Source organism: Muscardinus avellanarius (assembly GCF_963383645.1).
Source record: "Muscardinus avellanarius genome assembly, chromosome: 5".
Classification (NCBI taxonomy): domain Eukaryota; kingdom Metazoa; phylum Chordata; class Mammalia; order Rodentia; family Gliridae; genus Muscardinus; species Muscardinus avellanarius.
Window position 1 is genome coordinate 110,591,746 of NC_137790.1, and position 13,678 is coordinate 110,605,423.

The 13,678-nt window shown below is 34.7% G+C and overlaps 1 pseudogene across 1 annotated transcript; it reads right to left on the bottom strand.

Annotated features, from left to right (window-relative positions):
• Positions 1-313: 313 nt before the first annotated feature.
• LOC308263707 (ATP synthase F(0) complex subunit B1, mitochondrial-like) lies at positions 314-1,082 on the bottom strand (annotated as a pseudogene). The gene has a single exon. The product of its transcript is annotated as an ATP synthase F(0) complex subunit B1, mitochondrial-like (transcript).
• Positions 1,083-13,678: the final 12,596 nt, after the last annotated feature.

Consider the following 13,678-nt stretch of genomic DNA (forward strand, 5'->3'; position numbering starts at 1 on the left):
TTTATTTTAATAATGACTTTATTGTAAAATGATGAAATTACTGTGAATTTATAATAAGGTAATCTTTAGTCAGGCAACAAGTTTTAATAAGAAACAATGGCATATTCACGTGATCATGGGACAACCCCAAATGCAGAATAAGATCAAGAAATAAATGACTGGCCAATAGATTTAGCTGTCTCACTAAATGAAACTCAAACTTCTTTTTTAGGAAAGTAAACTGTAATTTCAGTAGACAGTAGTACATAAAGATTTCGTCATAAGTTTCCATTGAGCCAACTATCTTTAGTTGTATCAATTGGGATAAACACATTTACATAACCGGCTGCACTTGAGCCTTCTTTGCCAGCAGTTTTAGATCTGAGATGCACTTGGCAATTGTCTCCTTTTCCTGCTGTGCAGAGAGGCTCTGCATCACATGCTTTTCTACCCAGTTTATCATGTGCTCTTGTTCCTTTTGATGCATCGTGTTCTGCACAGAGATGCGATAGTCCAGGAGATTCTTTACCTCCTTATACACTCTATTTAGCCGTTCCCGGTAAGTAACCTCCAAGGCCATAGTAATATTATTCCCCTGAACATCAAAAAGGTAGTGGCACTTCTGAACCAGGGCCTGCTGTGACTTCTCCATTTCAATTGCATTCTGGATTTGTTTGATGGATGCCTGCTTCACCTCTTCTAGCTGGGCAATTTTTTGCTCATTGAGCTTATCCAGTGAATACTCCAATAGAGGTACCGTATTTTTTAATTACATAAATAATTAACCCTACTACTTATATGGTCGAGAAGGTCTCTGGAGTAATCACATATATTTCTTTAGACAGAAAATACAAGAAAAGCCCAGTTCCAAGCATGTAACAGGTTACACCAGTTTTAGGATAAAGAAACTAGAAGAATTCCTCAGGGATCAGCCCATGACAAATTTTCCCTCCATATTCAGGAAGAGGTGGTACAGGGGCAAATTTTAGTTGTGCTGTGTGAATGATCCATGTTGCCTGCAATACCCCCGGTGCTAGAAGGTCTGAGCTCTTCAGACAGGGGGCCCCTGTGGCAGCAGCAGAAAGTACCACCTGGGACAGCATGGCCAGCAAAGATCCAGGCGGCAGTCTCAGCGTCCTGGTGACCCCAAGCCTAATTAGACCTTTTTTTTTAAAGAACACATAAAAATGGCTAACCACCATGTGAAAAACTATTCACTGTCAAAAATCATCAGGGAAATGCAAATCAAAATCACCTTGAGATATTATCTCACTCCCAAAATATGTCTATTACAAAAAAAATGATGCATACTGGTAAGGGTTTTAGAAAAAAAGAACCTTACACACTGTTGACGGAGATATAAATTAGCATAGCTGTTATAGAAAACATTATGGAGGGTACTAAAATAATATACATGTACCACATAGTCTAGCAATATAGATTTTTAAATTCTGGGTTGTTGCCAAATCTAGGCTTATATCAAAGGTAAATAATCAATATATCAAAGAGATATCTGCCCTGTATTTATTGCTTCACTATTCAAAATAGCCAATAAATGGAAACAACCTGGATTTCATTACCAAGTGAATGAAAAGAGAAAATATGATATATATATGATATATATATATATATTAAAAAATTATTTATCCATACAAAGATGATTGTAACTTCCAAAAACATGGATATAACGGAAAGACATTTTGTTAAGGGAAGTAAGCCAAGCACAGAAAGACAAATACCTGATTTCAAATTCACATTCATATGTGAAGTTTAAAAAAATTGATCTTATAAAATTGAGAGCAAAATGATGGCTACTCTGATTATAAAAATAGACAGGACACAAGGATAGAGAAATGTAGTTAAATGGGTACTACGTTCAGATAGAAGAAACAAATCTTGTATGTTATTGTACAGAAAAGTAACCATAAATAAGGATAACCTACTGTACTTTTCAATAAATAGTAGAAGAAAATATTTTGAATAATTTCACCATAAAATGATAAATGTTTGAATTAGTAGGTATATTTATTCTAATTTAAGTATTACATAGTTCTACTTTGTATCTGAACTGTCAAACAAAAGCTCATGTGTTCAGGATATCCTTATTCTAAGTACACATAGATATTACGTAAATATTACATAGGTATTACATAGTATTACATAGATACATAGATATGCTTATTCTAATTAAATATGCTAATTCTAATGTCAAAGGCTCATGTGTTCCAGGTTTGGTCACTAGCCTGTGCCACTACTGGGAGGTGGTCAAACCTTTAGGAGGTAGAGCCTCCTGGAAGGAAGTTAAGTCCCTTGAGACATACCCTTGAAAGGAATACTAGGACCCCACCACTTCCTTTATGCCTCTTTGCTTCCCAGCTGCTGTGAATTACAAACTTTGCTCTACTATGTGCTCTATGCATGAGTTTCTGCTACCCACAGGCCCCAAAGCAAAAAGCCAACAACACTTATGACTGAAGCCTACGAAACCAGGAACCAAAATAAACTTACTTTTCTCCTTTTAACACAATTTTCCTTTTTTTTTTTTTTTTTTTTTGGTGGTCGTACTGAGGTTCCTGAAAGCCCTTCTACCTCCTGGCTACACTCCCAAAACTATTTTTATATTTTTATTTGGAAACAGCGTCTCTTAAGCTAGGGAGGCTGGCTTCGAACCAGCGCAATCCTCCTGTCTCTGCCTCCCAAGCACAGGGATTACAAGCATGTGCCACCACGCACTGCTTCACAATTTTCCTTTTAACAAATTGTCAAAAATTATATAATTCATATGATTAAGTACTAATAATTTAAGAAAGAGGCTATCAAGAGTAATTCATAATAAAGTGGAATAATATGTAATAATATACTATATGTAGCATATATTAATTCTGCTATGTGTAAAAAGAAATATCAATAACTGTAACAAATGTTATGTGAATATAATTCTCCTCTCCCTTTTTCAAAATATTTTATTATAAGCTGGGCGCATGGTGGCGCACACTTATCATCCCAGCATTTGTGAGACTGAGACAGGAGGATTGTGGTTCAAGGACAGCCTCAGCTACATAGTGAGACCCTTTGCAACTCAGTGAGACCCTGTTTCAAAATAAAGAATAAAAAATAGGGCTGGGCGTGTAACTCCAGGGTAGAATGCCCCTGAGTTCCGTCCCCAGTACCACTATATATTAGGCTATAATATTTTAGGCTATGTTTGGCCACCGAGAAGTTTCAGAAAGTAAAATCCTAGATAAGGATGACTACTGTACAGTGTGTGTTAATGAATACTACACAGTGACATATTATTTATAAAAGTGTTTCAGCCAATATTCAGTCCAAAACTCTAAAGGTTATAATCAAAGTCTCCTATGCCATTTTCCTTTTTCCAGTGGCTTTCATTGTATAGTTAAAAACATACTAAAATGATATCAGTTTAATTACTATAATATATTACTTTTAATTTAAAAAATTCCAAAAGACTTCTGTTAATAACATAAATAACATGGTACTGGAACCCTTCTCCTATATTATCTGACTGCTCCTCTACCCAGGTACATTCCTCCAGCTACTGATCTCATTGTGCTGTTTGGGTTTCAGCATACGTTGTTCCACCTATCCACAACTGTTCTCCCCGCTCCTGGCTTTCTTATCATTTAGTTCTCCTCTTAAAGGCTCACATCCTCAGACACTTCTGCTGAACATTTTCCTTAATGAAGACCAAACCTGAAACTAACTTTGATTACATTATTCTGTTTTGTTCTCTATAACAACCAGAAATAAACTTATTTTGCTTTTCCTTCGCTCAAAAGGGAAACAAATCAACACAAAACACAGCCCTTCTTTGCTTTCATCACTTAGTTATAATCACACAAAATAGTACTTGACTGCCAGTTGGTCTTCATAAAATAATATTGAATGAAAGAATGAGAACATAATCCTGGAATCTGAAAATACATATTCTAGAGCAAAATGCAGATTAAAATCTTTAAATGTTAATAAAAATGTCAAATGTTATAGTATTTTAACATAATAAAAACATGAAGAAGGAAAAAATGTTCTGCAAATGGAAACTTAAGAGAAACCTCATAAAGGCATGAGCTACAATTTTATTTCCTCTTGTTCTGGGGACTTAACTCAGACCTTCTGGCAAGCTAAACAAGAGTTCTTCCACTGGTGACACCCCTAGTCACCAAGCTGCATCTTAATGGTAGAATGATTATATAAATTTTCATATATACCAGGTTATATTTAAAAGCAAAGAAGGAAAACAGGCATATGTAGGAAAGAAAATGGGGGAGGGATAAAAGATGGCAGAGAAACTGACAATGAGAATATTTTTGCATACTAACAGATAAAAAATTATCTGTGTACCCTGAGTATAGATTTTTTACAAGCGACAGAAGGTTTTAATAAAATCATACAAATGGCAAGATGGCATCTGCATTTTTTTAAGATTAAACTTATTTAACTACTTTGTAGCACTTCGCTAAGTTCACATAAATAAGTTCAAGAGTGAGAGCTTCTGTAAAGCAAAAGAAACTATCAAGAATATCAACAGAGAGCCAACAGAATAGGAGAAATTTTTTGCCAACTCTTCCTCCAATAGAGGACTAATATCTAGAATATACAGAGAACTCAAGAAACTCAAAGCAAACTATTAACCCAATAAAAATGGGCAAGTGAACTGAATAGACAGTTCACAAAAGAATATATTCAGATTGCCAACAAATGTATGAAAAAATGTTCAACATCATTAGCAATCAGAGATATACAAATTGAAACTACCATGATATTTCACCTAACTCCAACTAGAATGGCAATCATTCAAAACACAAACAACAACAAATGCTGGTGAGGATGTTGAGAAGTGGTAGTTCTAATACATTGTTGGTGGGACTGCAAATTAGTAAAACTGCTTTGGAAAACATTATGGAGGATCCTCAGAAAAATAGGAACAAACCTATCATATTATCCAGCCATACTACTTCTGGGTATCAAACCAAAAGAATGGAAACCAAACTACCAAACTAATGTATGCATATGTATGTTCATAGCTGCCCAATTCACCATAGCCAAACTATGGAACCAGTCAAGATGTCCATCAACAGATGAATGGATTACAAAACAATGGGATATGTACACACTGGAATTTTACTCAGCCAGACAGAAGAACAAAATTACAGGGAAACGGAACTGAAGAACATTATGTTAAGTTAGATTAATCAGTCACAAAAAATAAGAAATCTGATGCTTTCCTTAGTATGTGAAAGCTAGGGAGAAAATGTGTTATAGGAGAAACTCTGGACAAAGAAGGAGATAGCATAGATGAGCAAATAAGGTGACCTAACTGAGAGCCAACAGAATGGGTGGGGAAGGAGGAAAATTCCCTAATGTACAGGATGTACATTCTCAAACATATCAAAGTCAATCACTAAGCCAAACAAAAGAAAGAGGGAGGAAGGAATGAATGGGGTGGGAATTGGGTAAGGTCAATTGGGTGATGTGTGCATATATGCCCCTATCATCTTGTATTTCAATAAGATATATGACTACAATGCACCGATAAAAATAAATCATAAAGGAATGAATAAATAAATAAACAAATAAATAAATAGTGAGTGTTTCTGGGTAGGAAGCTAAGGCAGAGTTGAAGAATGATGTTGCATGATGGTGCAGTCACCCCTTGTACAAAAAAATTGGCTGCAAAGTTCCTGGACATTTCACCTCTTTGCTTACATCCCAGGGTCTCTGGACTAAACACATAGAGAACTGGTTTTACAAAACACCTGAAACTTCTGAATGATAAGAATAGAAGAGGAGAGGGATAAGAAGAAAAGAAGAAATGACAAGAAAAGAAAAAAGAATGAAGATAACTTTCACAAAAAGGCAAAGATATATTTTAATGGAAAGAGAGTATATACACAATTTATACTGCTCTAACCTGTTTTAGATTTTCTGATGACAAAGTGCTTACCTGCACTGGCACATATGTACTCAACATGTTTGTATAGAACAATTATTTAATTTATTTGGCTTTTTCCAACATGGAAGAAAACAATAACAACAGAACAAATAAAAAACAAAGGAGAATTATCTTCATTTTTAGTTAAGTTGATGAAACAAGTGCAAATATGACTTGGGCCTTTGTCAGGTTTATATTCTTTCAAACATCTTTTATTTTGCCGGGCATGGTGGCTCATGCTTGTAATCCCCGTGCTTCGGAGGGGGAGACAGGAGGATCACGCAGGTTCGAAGCCAGCCACGCTGGCTTAAGAGACCCTGTTTCCAAATAAAATATAAAATAGATCTGGGAGTGTAGCCCAGAGAAGGGTTTCCAGGAACCCCAGTACCACAAAGAAAAAACATCTTTTATTTACAATTTTATTAAAACTGGTTAATGAAAGGACATTATCAAGCTAGACTTTCATATAAAGATTTAAAATAAGCAACTCAGAAAAAGTCTCACAAAAATTAAATAGTGTTGAACCCTGAACATTAGCTTGGTAAGGTACTTTCTATCTTTCAAACCCCTATGGAATTCTAGTCTCTTTATAGGCTGGGGAAAAAGTGGTCCTTTCTATCTCTGTTCTGCTCAAACAACTTTTTTGCAATAATGGCTTTACCGGTGGAAGTGAAGAATAATTCATCTAATTGAAACTTAGAAGGCTATAGATAGGCAGAAAGTAATTACCTATGATACAAACTAGCCAGGTTTCTGGGAATAACATCCATATCTTTATGAAAAGTGCTCTGAAATTATTCAAGACCACGAGCATGAGGACACCCATTTACATCTTATCTGTACCTCTCAGAGTTCTGAGGTATGCATAAACAGTAATATCGTAAATAAGAACCACAAGGTAATCCTTCCATTATATTGCAGTGCTGGTGAGATCCGACTGTGTCCCAGAACTTAAGAAGGATCAAGTGAGCTCAAGATAGAGAAAAATACATAATTGAATGGTAAGAAAATGAGAATTCTAACCAGGGCTAAAACGATTTATATTATGTAGGCCAGAGAAGAATTGGTTAAAGTTTCATTATTAATAGTCCTTTCTATGAAGAGTTATGCTACAGATTATAGTTACCAGCTGTTTCCCACTTTTGTTTAAAACATGCAAGAGAAAATGAATTTTAATAGCAAAACAAGGAAAGGAAGAAAGAAGCTTTTGATAATGGAAAGGACTGTTCGACATTAAATGGGTTCCCAAGGGACTTCAGAACATTGCAAATGTGGAAAATCTTTTTAAAAGAGAATTTCAAATATATAAGGCTGAGAGGTCAAGGAAAGGACAAAATGACCTTTCAAGATAATTTCCATGGCTGCGATTCAAAGACTATTACAAAGGAGGACAGGATGTCCATCGGGATTGTATAGATGAGAGAAGCAAAAAATAAGTGTAAAATGCACACAAATGTGACATTCCTTTTTAAAGTTATTTGCTTAATTCTATTGTGCAAACTTTCCCTTCATGTGAAGGAGATAGAAGCAGTTGGTTTGCTTGATTAATGGTGCCGAGGACTGAAGCTAGGGCTAGCCCTTGTTACTTTCTCTCTATTTTACATACATATATGCATTAAAGTACATGTGCAAATATGAATAACTTTTGTGTAAAAGACAAAATAATTGCTTCTAGCAGAATATTTTCTTTCAAGATAAGTTTATTCCTGAGTTTCATATGAAATAGAACATCTCATATCACATAGCAGAACTGAACAAGGAAAAACCTCACATAGCTGATAAATTAAACTATTTGTGTCCCTATAAAAATGGCTTTGAACAGAAAATACAAAGTAAGGTTTCTCAACTTTAGCATGTGTACATATCACCAAAAGACTTGTAAAAAATGCAAATTCACGGGATAAGCCCTCAGAAATTCTGACTCAGTTGGTCTGAGGTGGACCCCAAGAATTTGTTCATTCAGCAATATGTCTGTTGTCTTATGACTAAAATATGAAAACCTGTAATCTAGAAACTTTTGTTCACATAAACACATATATTTATTCAATACTTTGCTCTGAATAATATATATATAATCAGGTTGCTCCCTATGAATATTAAGATACAGGGTCATCACAAAAAATTACACTTTATGCCTTCATAATTACTCATAAATTGCATTATGATGTTGTGGGATATAAATACATAAAATACAAGCACATGCCAAAGCTTAGGAAATATTTAGATAGCCAAGTCCTCTCTAACTAATTGGAATTTTGTTTTCAAAGCATTCATATTCTAAGATTGAATCAAATCAAAAAAAATTGTTGTACCTCAAAGGAAATAAACTACATAATGAAGAGTCAACCTACAGACTGGGAGAAAATACTGAAAAACAACACATCAAATAAGGTGCTTGCAATGTTCTGAATATTTGTATCCACCTCCACCCAATTTTATGTTGAAATTTATTCCCCAATGTGAGGATATTAAGTTATGAAGCCTGTAATAGGAAACTGGACTTTGAGGACTATACACTCATAAGTGAAATTATCTCCCTGTGGAAAAATGTTTCAGGGGGTTTGATTAGCCCATTCATCTTCCACCTACTGAGGACAGAGCAAGAATGTTTCATCTACAAAGTATGAACCTTTATAAGACAATCAGATGGTACCTTGATCTCCAGGATTGTGAGAAATACATTTCTGTAATTTTAAATTACCTGTCTGAGGTTTTTTGTTATGCAAGCCCAAACTAAGATCTGGGTAGATATTATACAACGAATACATACATGTGGTCAATTGGTATACAAAAAATAAAAAATGAAAAAAATCACAAGTTTTCAGAAAATCAAAACCACAATGAGATTTCACCTCAATTCAGGAAGAACATCTATCATCAAAAATTCAAATGATAACAAGTGTTGGCGAGGAGGTGGAGAATAGGGGTCCTAACAAACCTTTAATGAGAATACATGACAAGTACCACATGATCTCACTCATATATGGAAGCTAAAATTGTTGATTTCATAGAACTTGGTGTTAGAATGGTGGTTTGTAGACACCGAGAGAGTTGTATGGGGAGAGGTTGACTGATAGGTACTAAGTTATAATTGGCTAGGAGGAAGAATTTGGGGTGTACTATTGCACAGTAAGATACATGTGTTAAAACATCACATGGTACCACATAAATATATATAATTTTATTTATCAGTTTAAAATAAACATAACAATTGGACATGGTGGTACATGACTGTAATCTGAACTATTTTGAAGGCTGAGCTAGGAGGTGCACTAGTTCAAGGCCAACCCAGGCAGCTTAGCTAGACTCTGTTTCCAAATAAAAATAAAAGGTTCTGGGGATGTAGGTTAATGACAGAGTATTTGTTCAACATTCTTGCAGCCCCAAGACCTTCGTAAGCAATTCATTTCCTCATCCAATAGCAAACATCAAAAGCCAGCATAAAAAAGTGATTATAGCTGCCAAAATGATTTAGACCTGGGTTCAAAATATGTGCTGATACTTAATAAACTCTGCGACCCAGGGGCTATTAAAGCTTTCCAATGTTCTTTCTCCTAATTTAAGCAAGTTAAATATTAACCTTCACAGGTATTTAAAACAATAAAATACTAAAGATAAATAACTTACTATGATGCTTGGCAGATAGTAAGTACTCACTAAGTGATTAATGTTATTTTAATCATCTCCATCCTAAAACAGCTATTATCATCTGTCCTAAAGTTTTCTTCATTCTAATTTTTATTATATTTTACTTATTTTTTAACTTTATTTTATTTTGATACTAGTGATTGAACCCAGGGACATTCTAACTTTGAGATAGATCCTAGCCCTTTTGATTTATTTTATTTTGAAACTGGGCTTTGAAAAGTTTCTGAGGTCTAGCTAAATTGTTGAGGCTGGCCTTAAACCTACAGTTATTTCTCATCTTCCCTAGTACTGAGAGTACATGTATGCACTACCACACCTAGCTCACTCTAATTTTTCCTTTTTTTATTTTGTGGTACTGAGGATTGAACCCAGAGACATTCTACCTCTGAGCTACAACCCTGATCCTAATTTATTTTTTTTTTTTATTTTGAAGCAGGGTCTCATTAAGATTTTGAGGTCATTGCTAAGTTACTGTAGTTGATGAGGCTGGCCATGAACCTGCAATCTTCCATCTCGGCCTTCCAAGTACTAGATTATAGATAGGCATGTGTTACCATGCCTTGTTTTATTATATTTTTTTTCTTTACAGAAGAATAAACAACACAATAAGAAATTTCTGAAAAATTGGAAATTTAAGACCTTATTTATATTTGTTTTCAGTGGAAACTGGTTAAATGAAGTTCTCTTTGGAAAGTTTATGTTTGTATTACACAAATATTTGAACTGGATATGTTCTATGTTTTATAGCCTTTATTTTTTTATTCCATGTGTTTGTGTGTGGTGTGTGTGTGTGTGTGTGTGTGTGTGTGTGTGTGTGTGTATGTGTGTGTATCACAAGATCTCTCTAAGTTGCCCAGGCTGATCTCAAACTTGTGACCCTCCTGCCTCAGCCTACCAAGGAGCTGAGATTACAGTCCTGCCACTGAGCTCAAATTTCATATAATTTTAGTAGAAAAGACTTTATAGTAATAATCACCCATGTTCAACTAAGTGATTATATCTTTTAAATTAATTTTGGTTGTAAGTAAATCTGACCATAACGTTGTCAGGCCTTTTGTTAGCCTTGTTTTTAAGAAAACAGATTTGGTTATTTATATTAATAAAAACTAGAAATTTTATTGCCTAAGTTAGCAGGAAATTCAACCATAGAAGCAACACAAGCCAGTGCCATTTTGAATTTTCTTCTGTAGTTCATCAAGTAATGACTTTTTTTGATTTGCAGTTTATTACAAAAGACCAAGATGTTCCCTGTGGTGTGCAGCACAAAATATTTATACAAGTATTTGAAATGTCAAAGATTCCTTTTCTAGCAATAAAAATAAAAAAAACAAAATTTCAGAAAAATATTGACTAAATTCTATAACTAATATTTTTCATGATATAATAAGCTCTATTATACATTTTCATTAGATAAATGTTTTCCTATTTTTGTGTTATAGTTGGCTGAAAGCTTAAATATATGCAGATATGATTTATCCATTTTCATGGGATTAGTATTGATTGGTAGCCACTTAAACTTAGTTGAGTATGATATAGTCACTAAGACTTTAGAAAAGAATTTCAGATTATTTATTGCTCTTGGCTATCATTGAAAAATCAGTAATGATTAGTAGTAGGAACTTTTATTTAATACATTCCTAGATAGCATGCTCCTAATTATATTTCTTCATTTTTTACTCAGTTCTCCTTTTTTCCCCATCAGTATTTGTGTGTGTGTGTGTGTGTGTGTGTGTGTGTGTGTGTGTGTGTGTGTTCTGGGATTCCTGAAAGCCCTTCTACATCCAGGCTACACTCCCAGACCTATTTTATACTTTTTCTTTTGAAACAGAGTCTCTTAAGCCAGCGTGGCTGGCTTCGAACCTGCATGATCCTCCTGTCTCCACCTCCCAAGCGCAGGGATTACAAGTGTGCGCCACCACGCCTGGTTCCCCATCAGTATTCTAAACTGACCAATGCTCTTCTTCTTTGGAAACCAAGTGTCCAATTCTTGTCTCCTCTTTAACATTTCCATCAGGTTCCCTTCAGGTTCTCCTGCCATTCCTACTGTAAACATATTAAAGAGCCCTTAAAAAAAAAAAAAAGGGAAAGAAAAGCATCCAATATTTTCCATTTCACTGCTCCATGGTTCTTTTACAATTGCAAAAACCCTTCAAAACAGGCTGTGTGCCCATTATTTCTTCATGCTACCAGTTCATCCATTATCTTTTCAACACATGAAATCTGGTTGCTTCTCCAGAATCCTCTGTCGCAAAAGTTACTATTCGTCTTATAATTGCTTTGATTTTTCCAAAAGCAATGCTATTGCTCCTTGCTCAGTGATCTGCTACAACATTCTATTGCCACTGTACCATGTGTAATTTTTGTCTAGTTTCCAAGATTCTTCCTGATATGATTTAATCTATCCCATCCAAGGTGGAATAAGTAGTTATCTGTTAATAGACATATTACAATGGTAGTCAAAGCATTATTTTCACAGTCCTCTCTGCAAATGTTTCTTTCTCACGTTGCCTCCTTCCTAAAGTTCTTTATTTCTGAAATATTCCTTACGATTTTTGTATATCTTCCTTGCTTCCCCATGCATTATCTTCTCCAAAGATATTATCATTTACTCAGGTTCCATTTGCATTTTACTCTTTAACTTCTTCAACATTTAGTTTCATTCTACTTGTTCTAATATAATATGCATGTTTTTTAACCCAAATCGGGAAATATTATTTTAACCTTTATTTTATGTTCTTTCCATCTACAAAAAAACACTGGTTTCAACACTATGGAACAGATAACTTTGCTTGTTCTACTAATGATACATAAAAAAGGCATCATTTATACTAAAGTTAAAAGTAAATCAAACTACAGTTCTGGATTTGGTGGCATTCACCCTAATAGCAGTACGTGGAATTCTGAAACAGGAGGATTTGGGGTACAAGGCCAGCTTCAGAAATTTAGTGAGACCCTATTTCAAAATAAAAAAATAAAAGGAGTACTAGAGCCACAGCTCAGAGGTAGATTTCCCTTTATTTCAATATGCAGTGTTAAAAAATGACTACATTGCCCTATAATCATGGGAAATTTCCTCACATAGCTTTTATACCCCCCAAATAATAAAAGACTGTGTTTTAGTCAGTTCAATTATAGAGAAAGGGATGGTTATTCATTTGAAGCATTCAAATATATAAATCAGGCCGGGCGTGGTGGCGCACGCTTGTCATCCCCGCACTTGGGAGGCAGAGACAGGAGGATCGCGCAGGTTGAAAGCCAGCCATGTGCGCTGGCTTAGGAGACCCTGTTTCCTAATAAAAATGTAAAAATAGGTCTGGGCGTGTAGCCCGGAGGTAGAGGGGCTTCCAGGAACCCCAGTACCACAAAAAACCCACAAAAAACAAATATATAAACCAATGTTAAACACACCTGCATGTGTTTGTGTTTTTATCCCAATATCTGTATGTTCACTATTCTGAAATAAAAATAATAAACCAATTTAAAGTCTTTCAACAGTAAATCTTAAGAATTTACAAGTTTTGAGCATAGATTTGCAGCTTTTGTAACCCTCTCTCTCCAACCTAGAATCATTCATACTATAAACAGGAGAGTTTTAAATGAAGAGGATCAAGGGTTTTTTTCTGTAGAAATCAGTAATTTCCAAGAGAGAGAAGCCTAGTGGAAGATCCTTAACTTGCCTTTCACTCACCTCCCCAGGTCACATTCAGATATGTCACCGTGAACACCTATCCATAATCAGTCATTTATAAATATAAAAAGAGTAAATCGTAGTATTTGGAAGTCTTGCATTACAAGACATTGTAGTTGTATAAGAGAATTTGGTAATTTCCTCGTTGAGTAATCCCTGCCAAAAACATTTCAAGCATAGAGAGAAATAACATCTGCTTATTATAATAAATTACATGCACAATTTAAGTATACTATTCTCTTTAATAAAATATATATGTTCTTTCTCATTTTGGGCAACTCTGGAAACATATACTAAAATTGTCTCTGGTTTTAGATTGATTTTCTTAAAACAGATTTTGGCACACTTCTTACAATTTTTGTTAATGTAACTTTGAATTAGCATTTCTAATTCTAATGATATGAATGCAT